Below are 12,118 nucleotides of genomic sequence, written 5' to 3' on the forward strand. Positions count from 1 at the left end.
TACTTGCTGAAAAGAACTCCTCATAATATTAAAGTATCAAAATTTATAATCAGAGCAATAATATTCCAAAAGCTTAATTTGTCACCCGCAAAGCTTGAGGTTAAGTGATTGAGATCAGAAATCAGAAAAGTAGTCATGACAACTGTTATGTAATCAATCATCTTACTATGATATGGTATAGGTAAGAATTAAGATTGGAGTTAAATCGGAATTCAATACATGCTAATAATGGGATAAATGGATTTTGAATAATAAAACTTCTATATTGCTTGAATTAATATTACAAGTTTTTATAACTCATTTTTGTTCTACTAGTAATAAGCGTTCAATTCTGAAAAAAAAAAAAAATAATTAAAAGAACAAAACAGAATGTTTAACGAACTATTTCTTAACTTCACTAACTAACTCCCTATTTCTACCTTACAAAATAATATATAAATGAACCTTCAAATGAGTTGCCTCTTAATTGAGAATAATGCTATTTGACTCGTTTAGTTGAGAGAATTTTTTAGGATAATATATATATATATATATATATATATATATATATATATATATATATATATATATATATATATATATATATTGTTGATAATTTGAGCGATATATATTCACATGTAAAAAAAAATACATGTTCGGAAAGTTTTTTTTTAAGCTATGTGTATATTTTTTATAATAAGTACTAATTTGGATTGGTTTTTTGAGTTAAAAAATTACTTTTTTTAAAAAATAAAGTATTTTTATTTAATTTAAAATTTACTTAAATACGTCTTTTATAAAAAATATTTTTATTAAAAAATAAATTATTTATTTTTCTAAAAGCTAACAATATGTCCCTTTTAAAAAAAAAACATAAACAAAAGATATTTTTAATATTTGAAAAATTTTTTTAAAATGTCTATCCAAATATAAAATAATTTTTGTCAGTTAAAAAAAATCTTTTAAAAAATAATAAATATTTTTTTTTAAAGTCAATCCAAACTAACTCTAAATATACACTAGTTATTTTGATATTAGTATATTTTTAATAATCAACACTACAGTTTCCTTGTTTTGTCAAATAAAAAATAATTTAGATACATATAATTAATAAGTTTTTGGTATATAAATAGTATTATTATTTTCAAAATTATGTTTAAATTAAATATAAAAAAGAAAACCCCATATTGAGTTATTCACGTCTCTTAATAAGTAATTATTAAGGAAATAATAACTATAATTAACAGTACACAAAGAAGATATGAAAAAGAAGAATATCCTTATTACATTGACATATATACCAACCGTACATACTATCCTTTAATTTCACGAGTCAATAAACAAAGGCACACTAATGTCACCCAACAAATCATTATGTATATATTTGTATTATAGGCCCGGGTTATATATAAATAATATGTAGCTTGTATTATTGACAAACAGGTATACTAATTATGAACCTTTTTGGAAGATCTCCTAGTTTATTAATTACCAAAAAGCAGCTTGGAATTTGGAACATTATTATTGCTTCTCTAACCTGTCTCCTACTTTTGTCTTCTACTTCCCCCTTCTAATATGGTTGTATATGGCGTGTCACCCAAATTCAATTATGGCCACGTGCACTTTAAGTTTCTTAATCGCTATCAAGTTATAAAAATTATTCGTTTTTTAACACTTAAAATAATTATTATTATTATAATTTGTGGGTTTTTGTGTGGTATATTCTGCATTTTTATATTAATTTTTATTTTTCACTATTATATTGGATATAATATCCATAAATTAAATAGTCCACTTTTGGAGGTTGATATATTTCTAAAATGTGCCACCACCCCACCAGCTCTTCTTAATTATTAGAGAAAAGGACAAATAGGTCACTGATCTTTTGCCTTACGGATATTTTTGTCCCTGACCATTAAAAAATACTTTTAAGTTCCTGACCTTCATAAAATTTGGACGGATCAGTCCCTGACGGAGGCATTTGGACGGAGGGACTGATCCGTCCAAGTTTTGTAAAAGTCAGGAACTTAAAAGTATTTTTCAATAGTCAGGAACAAAAATATCCGTGGGACAAAAAATCAGGAACCTATTTGTCCTTTTCTCTAATTACTATATAAATAAATATGTATATATAATGCATGTGCAACTTAGCTTATAAAGTAATGCTTTTATGAAATCCAAATGCGATGACACGGCATCGCAGGAAAATAATAGCATTGTTAATTATAATTATTCGTGAAGTAAATTATATGTATAACGACCATGAATAATGTTTTTCTTATTAGCTATTCGAATTTACTTAACCCTATATATCCATAATCAGACTGAGAATAGCCATGCAAAAAAGAATTCATACATTCTTATTCTTTAGTCGGTATTTCTTAAAAAGAAAGAGAAGCATGAACGAAAAGTTCAATATATATATATATATATGAGGAATTATTAGATGTTTACTCTCTTCAATTAATTTATATCACTTACATTAAATAACTTTATTAATAATTTTCAGATATATATATAAACCTCATCAAGTAATGCAAGAATGAATAAGACGAGAGCACTTTTACACCCACTCACTCACTACTACACACACATCTTCAAAAATCTTAGGCGTGACAACCCTAAGTGGGGTGCATTATGATGATGAATATCATTCAATTCCTCAACCTCCTCCACTCTAACCTCACTAAGCTACCCCTTTAATTCTTTTTTTTTTTCATACCATATCTCTCTAATAAATGAAGGAAAAAAATATTAAGGAGATTAATAATAATAGTGACGATGTTATCCTTCATTCATATTTAAACGTGTCACTTATTACATTGAAAAAAACAAGTAACAAAATCCACAAACCTCAGCCCAGAGTTAGAAATTAAATATAAATAAAATATAACACCACCACCTTAGTTTTCTTTTCTTGTTCTAATTAACACCTAGGAATTTATCCTAAAAAAAAGAAAAAGCTTCCTAAACAAGTCAACGCAATAATATTCATCATCCATAATAACCGATCATTAGGCCACGTCACCACCCCTATTTTTCTTTCAACTAATTAAGCTCTAAATTAATTAACCTCTTTCTTTTTCCGGCGAATCGCCGTGAAAGTTTGAAAGACAACGCTACCTGCTTCAGGGAACTCATCCGTGGCGCAACTTCTGCGTTTGAACCCCATAGCCTCCACCGCACTCACCACCCTCCTCCGCAAATCGCCGCCAGCGGAGGTTATCGAAACGGACATAGTACCCGGTCGGAAAATCTGAATGACCTTCCTGAAAACGTGAGCCACGTCTATCTCCATTCCGTTATTGGTGGACCCCACGCACTCGAAACTCGCGTAGCTGTAACCGTCTTCAGGAGTGACGTGGATGGTAGAGTACCACTCCCCATGCATGGCGTTCATGGAGTAACCGCACGGATCGAACGCGAAGTCGCAAATGAGCGCCTCCTGGTTGATCTGATCGATCCCGGTGAACTCCGTCATTTCTCTTCCGGCGGAGTCACCGGTTTTTCCGTCATTACTAGGACGGAAGAATTTTCGGGCCGAATTCGGGTCAAGATCCGTCATGCAGATCTCCAAGGTGTAGGGCTTGTGCGGTTGTTGGTAATAAGTGGCAGTGAACACGTGCCACGCATGTGAGGAGGACTTAGAGGGCATTATGGAGGCTTTACGGTTATGAAGCGTTGGAGGGAGGGTGTCCTCCAAGTAGGACACCTCGTCCTTAAAGCTTGTGTGAGGGAAAGGTTGTGAGCTTGGGAATATGAAGCTTCCCCTCGTGTAACGGCACGACCTCAGGGTGAACCCAAGTTGGGTGTCAGCATAGAAAATCAATGGTTGAATCGATTTCAGCAGCTGTGTGGTGCCGCATGTTTTGATTATGATCTTCGTTGGGTACACGAAGAGGCTTGATTCCGAGAGGACATAGGCGTCGAAGAAGGAGTTACCGACGGCGGAAACCACCGTGCATTGCACGGCTTGGAGGGTTTGGTTTATGCATTGATCAAAGTCAAGGGTTCTTAGACCCAAATAATGGAAGGTTGTTGTTGTTGTGAAGAAATGGAGCTCCAAGCGTTTCTCAAAGCCTTCAAAGCCAGACAGTGCCATAATGGTGTTTGTTTTTGAGTGTTGAGGTGGAATTGAAGCTAAGTGAGAGAATGGATTAAGGGGTGGTTGGGATTTATAGGTGAAAAAAAAGAATTAGAGTGAGTGTAGGAAGAAGTGAAGGGGTGTTTAGAATACAAGAGAGCATGCGGGTGTTGGAACCAAGAATCATCATTGTAGCCAAAATCAACTGAATTATATGCACCAATATTATTTTCTTTCAATAAACTTCATTCAATATTCCATAATTACAACATTTCTTGTCAATTTGTAATTTTTTTTATGAATAAACATAGGGAGCCAATGGCCTAAGTCGTACAATGGAGGTTTAGGAAGTATTAGAGATATGACTATTAGTATTACATTGTCCTGTCAAGTTACGCTTTTGGGATGAGTGGTTTCATGATATGGTATTAGAGTTCTAGATCCGAAAGGTTAAGAGTTCGATTCTTGGTGAACCCTAAAGATTTAACTCATTGTACACATTGTATGCTTAGACCATTGACTCCTTAGCAGTATTTTTTTTACGAATAAATCCGGAATTCAATGATAGGAACAGCAAACAGAAATTAATGGACATTGTTGCTTTGTCACAGAAATACCTAGCATCTTCATATTACTACATTAAGAATAAGAATAAGAACAGTGAGTTAGCTTTTTCCGTATTTTTATTTACCCAAATGAGATTATTGAAAGAGGACATACTTACTTAGAACATTAATTGATATTCACAAGCAAAAGACTATTATTAGAGTTTACCTTATATAATAATAATCCATACATATTAAAGGTTTGAGGGCGGGGACCATATAAATATTTTAGACAAGGTTAGTTTTAGCTACTAACTAAGAGTTTTTACTATATGCTGTTGTGTTTTGCTATTAATAATAAGGATTTTAGCTTAAAGTAGATTAACTAATTAAATTGAATCGAAGTTTGAAGGGTGTGTGGGGCTAATTTGACTAGAAGAATAATTGGTTGAATTGATGATGGGAAATGCTAAACATAATTGTGTCCAAACTTCAAACCATATCATTCACTTCTTTTCACAATCACAAAGAAAATTAAGATTTGGTCACCGTTGAGTGTGCCTTGTTCATTCCAAGAAATTTGATTTCATGAGTCAAATTATTCAACGTATTAGAATATCTTTGAATGATAATTCTAAAAAAAAATAGAAACATAATCATAAACTCGAGCTAACTAGCTAGATATACGTGTCTTATTGTTGTTTTTGCAAGACATCAATTATTTTGAGCTTTGTGTAGAGGTAATATATAAAGCCATTTTAATTAGAGCTACTACATTACTAGGTTTAAGATGAGAAATTATGTACACACCTCTTTTTATTATGATATAAAATAAATTTTTTATTTTTTCTAATTTTTAAAATTATTTTTAATACCAAAGTATATATATATATGCACAAAAATAATATATATAATATTCCTCGTCTAAAATGTCTTAAAAAAAAAGTAAGTTATTGTCGATCTTATAAATAATATAATTGATTATATTGTATTATATATTATCGACAATAATTTGATAAATTATAAAAAAAATTAATATTTTTTCATTTAAATAATAGTTAAATTTTATTAAACCGCTTTTTTACTTTAGTCCATGACAATAATAAAGAAGTCTTATGGTCCACAAATTCAGTTCAACAGAATACACAAATTCAATTATAATTTTAGTCTTTATTATTATCTTATTTTTATCTTATCTTTATTTATCCTTATTCTTTCACAATTTTATTATCCTTACATACTTTTTATGTACTTTTTCCGTTTCATTATGGTATCAGAGTTCCTCTTAAACTCTACTGAAAATCCCTTCAACTTCACCTTTTACTATGAATAATCAACCTCCCTACTTTGTTCTAGGTCAAGGAAAAAGGGCACACGAGCAACTTCATGAGGAGCATCTTTTGAATCTTTCGTCAACCCAACACTTTTTTTTCATGTCACTTCCTTCCAATGAAAAAACTCGTCTTTCGAATCCACTTGAGCTTTTGTTCAAATCCAACTACTCATTATCTTTGTTCTTTCAATACTTTTTTTTATTATTAACAATTTTTCAAATAGAGATTTACTCTTGAATACTTGGATCATTGATTCTGGTGTCACATATCACATTACATCAAATTTGTCTTGGTTTATTTTTTACACACAAATTTTTTCTATTATTGTTTATTTACCAAATGGTTCTCAAACTACTGTTTCTTATAAAGGCTTTGTTCAATTTTCACCATCTTTAGTTTTTGATGATGTTCTTTATTTACCTCATTTCAACTTTAATATTATCTCCGTCTCAAAAATTATTTCAGCACTCATATGTGAACTCACTTTTTCATTTTCTTCTTGTATTTTCCAAAGCAACAATTTGTGAGTCGTGAGACTTCTTAGGTGAAATAGTGGTTTAATAAATTTATTAATATACTGAGTTATTTATGTACTTCTCTAATCTGATGAGTAATTTATTAAATTTTCATTATTACAATATAAAAATTATCTAGCTAGAGAGGTTAGCAAAGCAATTAGTAGCCAAAAAGTAAAATTAGAAATAATAAAAAGCCCAATCACTTGGGACTTGTTTGATAATGGTCACTGCATAATGGAAAAGTGAAAAACACCTCTATTGATGGAGACATCTTTGTCTATTTCTAAGAGAACAAGGGCTAAATCATAATTGAAAATAAGAGGAAAGAAAAAACAATTAAATATTGATGGGCATGTTGAAGAACAATTTAATGCTACAAGAGGAAATTAAAATTAAAATTAAAATTGAAATAAAATAAAATAAAATCAGGCGTGGCAGAAAAATAATGAGAATATCCTGGAATGAGGGAGCTGAGGCCCGTACGTGAAATGAAAAGCACTACAAATCATTTTTATTCTTCATGCAGTTTCATGTATTAAGGTGGCATTATCATTATTTTACCAAATTGTTTCATGTATTTATCTCAAAGCATGCATGGACTTGTATGCTAACCATGTCAGCATCCAAATTTAAAAATAAAAGAAAAAAGGATTTTCTTTCTCTTCCAAGTAGTGATTAGTCTTGAAAAGCTTGGGGTTATGATAAATTAAAATTTAATTTGTATGTATTGTTCATATAAAAGAATTTATACAAATAACTAATCTTGTATCAATAATGCTAGAGAACTAAGATGGTTCCAGCCAAAAACTAGCCAAATGTCTTTGGGTAAATTCAAAATTTTTATGTGAATGGTGGTTATGTTAGATATTAAGATGTTTCTTTTCTTTGTAAATTAGATGGTTCTAGATTTGTTTTATGATTTATCATGTTTTAGATATTTAGAAAGAGAAGGAGTGTGAATAAATAAATAAATAAAACTAATTACTAATTACTATATTTATAATTAATTATTAATTACTAATTACTATATTACTAATTAAAACTAATTATTAATTACTAATTACTATATTTATCAGTTTCCGTGATTCACGTTACAATTTAAATCATAAATAAATAAAACAATTTCCAACTTTCCAAATGAAAAATCAGATATAAAAAATCTATAAACAAGAAAATCCTATTCACAGAGAAAGAAGAACAAAATCCTAAATACTAAAAGAGGTCGAGAAATTATATAATATATAATATAAGTATATATTAGTATATAAGTATAACTAAATAGAAGTCTAACTATATAGATATATAGTTATAGAATAGTTATAGAACAGATATTGAAATGAAATAGATAGAATAAAAGCAGGAAAATACAAAATAGAAATTGAATTCAACTTTCAAAATTTATCAATTTAATATAATTAAATTTATAGAATAAAATCACAAAATAAAAAAGATAGTAATAGAAAAATGAATTTGAATATTCAATAGGAGTAATATATTCAGATTTATAGATTTTATTAATCTATTAAATTTCGAATCTATTCGAAATCCTCTATAAAAATTCTCTTCTCAAATTGAATACTATTCAATACTATTCTATTTATTTATTCTATTTATACGACTAATTTCTACGATTAATCCTTTTATATTATAAGGATATATTTGAATTAAAGGAATTGGTATGGTATTAATTAAAAGGAAGTGAAATAAAAAATATTCAATAGAAAAATTTAATAACCCAGCTAGAAAACAATTGATACAGTTGGATCCCCACCCCAATTAGTCGTACCTTTAAAGTCCACTTCTTTCCCATACTACAAGAGAAAGGAAAAATGTGAAAACTACCATTAAAGCAGCCCAAGCAAGATTTACTATATCCATGTGAATTTTTTCTCCTATCTCTATAAAAAATATCACTATGAAGAAATTATTTTACTATTGTTCACTAATTCTTGTTGTTTTTTTTTTGGTATTAATCTAATCATATTTATAATTAATTAAGTTATTCTATTTTTGTCTTATTTAAAGTTGGTTCCATATACTTTTCCATCTTGTATATATTGTTAATCACATCAATAAAAAAAATTATTATTTAAAAAAATATTTAAATGTACTAGTTTAATTAAATAATTGTATAATATTATATTATCAGTATATTAAAATTAATTTCAATATCATTCATTATGCTACCCATCAAGTTGTTCAATAATATTTATTATATGTATAAATAATAATTATGGTTGATTATGTAATTTTAATTTCTAGGTAGTAACTAGTACATTGTGGGACATAAAGTAGATTTGGATGATAATGTATGTTTCATATAGAAGTAACAGTAACTTTGAAGTAAAAGGGAGTAATTAGTGGTTTCATGGTCTTTTAGAGCAAGTTTTGGTAGCAAGTCTATGCCGACATCTTAAACTAACTCCTTCATCATATTGTTGCTCTCCTTCACTTTCAATTTACCAGTATTCTCAACATTATATCAATAACTCACCATAATAATTAATATATATTATATAATCAACATTACACTTACACATGCTTAGCTTCAATTCCTCTCTCAATTAGTATAAGAAGGCATACAGGCACATACATATATATGTACAAAAAATATTAATTAATCATATTATATATTATACACACAAAATTAGTTATTTATATAAAATATATAGTAAAAATATGTGAAAATCGATTGTAAATATATACAAATTAAAATAGTAATTGATTTGACAGTTATTTTTAGTTGATTTTCGAATATATCATAATAATTTGTTGCATGTGGATGATAGAACTACGTCAATTCTTTTTATTTTAGCGTTTTCCTAATGAGGAACGCACACCGCATAAGTACCTCCTAATCAGCACACAAAATAAAATTGAAAAATATAGTTAGATAATGAATTTAATAAACAATGCAATTACGTATATGGTAACTTTTTTTTTATTTGTGATTTTCGTGATTTGTGTAGGGGTATAGTGTGTTTTTTATTTTATTGGACCAATTTTAAAATTTATTATTTATATTATTTACGAAAGTCATTGATTATCTAACAAAACGAAATAAAATTAATAGATGTCATTACAGTAAAATGGTCACATTTAGGCATTTAGCCCATGAATAATTCAAATAGTATAATTTTCTTATACTTATTGAAGGTCACGAATTCAAATCTCACTCCTAATTTTAGAGAAAAAAAAATGTGACATCTAGATAAATAATTTAAAAATAATATTTTAGTAATAAATTTTAAAAATAGGGATACATTGGTTAAGATGGTAATATATATAAATTTCTTTAAATATAAAAAAATAATTTTGATGCATTGTGAATATAAAATTATTTTATATGTACATTTAATTATATAACATCACATAAATAAAAATAAATATATTTTACATTAACTACATAAATAATCATTTAAAAAAATAGATGTAATTATACGATAACTATGTAAAACGTTTTATATTATCACTAGACCAAAATTAAACTCATATAAAGAAATAGAAAAAAACTGGGTGGCTGGGACATATATAGTAAAAAAGTAAATGGTAAATAATAATGGAAGGAAGAAATGAATGCAATGATGAAAAAATGTGAGTTCAGAATGAAGATTTTGCAGTTTGATGCAAAATGGTATGGCGTCATCAATAAATGTTATTGTTGTGGCTGGCATCCACCATTATCATGCACGCGCACCCACCAAACTCACTCTCTTCTTCGCTCTTCAACACGCAAGCATTGCAATTTATTCTTCAACCACACACAAAAATATATATTCTCATTGCAATATACAGTCACTATTAATTAATATCCATCAAAATAATATACATATTGGTCAACCTACTTTGCTTCAAATGTCTCATTCAATAAAACTACCCATCTTCGATACAATTTCAAGAGACAAAATCAATATATGTTTGAAAAAATATGTTAAACATTTGAAATATTCAAGTAGTAATAATAATATTATAGTTTAATTACTCTATTAATTTTTATACTTTTATTAAATTTTTAATTAAATTTTTATATTATTTTTAATTTTATAATGAGATCATTTTTATATCAAAAATATTTAAATTAATAAAATATTTTTTCCAAAATATACGCAGTAAATTTAATTAGATTTTTAATTATGAATACTTTTAATTTATAAAAAGATATTCAGTTAATTCTAATATTTTTTACGCTAGAAATTATCTAATTATAAAAACAATTCCATTAGGTAGTAGATATTGGAGATTGTGAATAATGTAAACAATGGGCTACATCCTAAGTTCACGAAACATTTTGGTTTCTCATGGTATTTCCCAACTCATTGGTAGGCCAAAAACTAATCCGCCGATGATACTGAACTCCATTTAAGAATGAGGAAGTATAGAGAGCCAATGGAATATCTGTACAATGTGTACAATAGAGGTTTAGAGATGTCCGATTCAGTATTAGAGATATAACTATTAGTGTTACCTTTTTCTATCAGCTTAAACTTTTGGGATGAGTGGTTTTATGACATAGTATTAGAGCTCTAGATTCGAAAGGTCAAGAGTTCGATCTTTGATGAACCCCAAAATCAGCTTAAGTGCACAAGACGGAATTCGAACTCCTGAGTCCACTAAACACGAATAAACCTAATTAATTCAAAATTTGAATTTTAAAATAAAAAACAACTTTCTTTTTTTTTTTTATATTATTTACGTTGTTTAGAAAAAAACGTTATTCCCTTATACTTTATTTTATAAAAAATAATATAAAGACTCAATTAAAAAATATAAAAATATAATTATAAATTTAATAAAAAGGTAAAGTATATTTTTTGTCCCTGAAGTTTGACAAAAATTTTAAAAATACCACTAAGTTTTATTTTGTTTCAATTTTGTCTCAAAAATTTTCGATTTGCATCAAATATACCCCTGACGGCTAATTTTTCAAAAAATGTAAGACCAATTCAACAACAATTTCATAAGAACAACCTTCAATACAAGCAAATTAAGCATAATTTTCATGCATTATTGTTTGATTGGTCTTAAATTTTTTTGAAAATTTAGCCGTCGAGAGTATATTTGATGCAAATAAAAAATTTTTAGGACAAAATTGAAACAAAATAAAACTTATGGGTATTTTTAAAAATTTTGCCAAATTTTAAGACAAAAAATATACTTTACCCCTAATAAAATTATAAAAACCAAACAAATAATTAAACTTAATATTAATTGAGACGTTCACCTTAATTAATCCTAAAGTTATATGACTGCCCCACTAAAAGTAGCATCACCTTTCTAAACTCTGTAGAAGGCAAGGCTAACTTTTTTGATATCATTCTCCAACCAAGGCAAGGCTCAATTGATAGTAGAAGTAGTAATAATAATGGAAAGGCCAAAAAGCCATGATTGGTCCCACTAAATGTGTCCCAAGTTGATGGCACAAAAGGGACCCCATCTTTGTTTCAAGTGGTAATGAATGAGATTTATTTGATTTGAGGAACATTGAGTCCCCACTCACCCCCTTACCTTAAGGAAGGACCAAGCCCCCTTAGCCGCCATACTCACTTCTTTGCATGCGCATACATTCCCTTCACACTAGTCAATTACTCATATCACGTCCAATCCAAATCTTTTATGTAAAATTAACACTTTAAAAGGTTCTCATTAGGGGTGTATATG

The 12,118-nt window shown here is 28.3% G+C and overlaps 1 pseudogene; it reads right to left on the bottom strand.

Moving 5' to 3' along the window:
- Window positions 1-2,751: 2,751 nt before the first annotated feature.
- On the bottom strand, window positions 2,752-4,224 carry LOC107616931 (S-adenosylmethionine decarboxylase proenzyme 4 pseudogene; annotated as a pseudogene).
- Window positions 4,225-12,118: the final 7,894 nt, after the last annotated feature.

Source organism: Arachis ipaensis, chromosome B4, assembly GCF_059453495.1.
Source record: "Arachis ipaensis isolate K30076 ecotype BB chromosome B4, ASM5945349v1, whole genome shotgun sequence".
Classification (NCBI taxonomy): domain Eukaryota; kingdom Viridiplantae; phylum Streptophyta; class Magnoliopsida; order Fabales; family Fabaceae; genus Arachis; species Arachis ipaensis.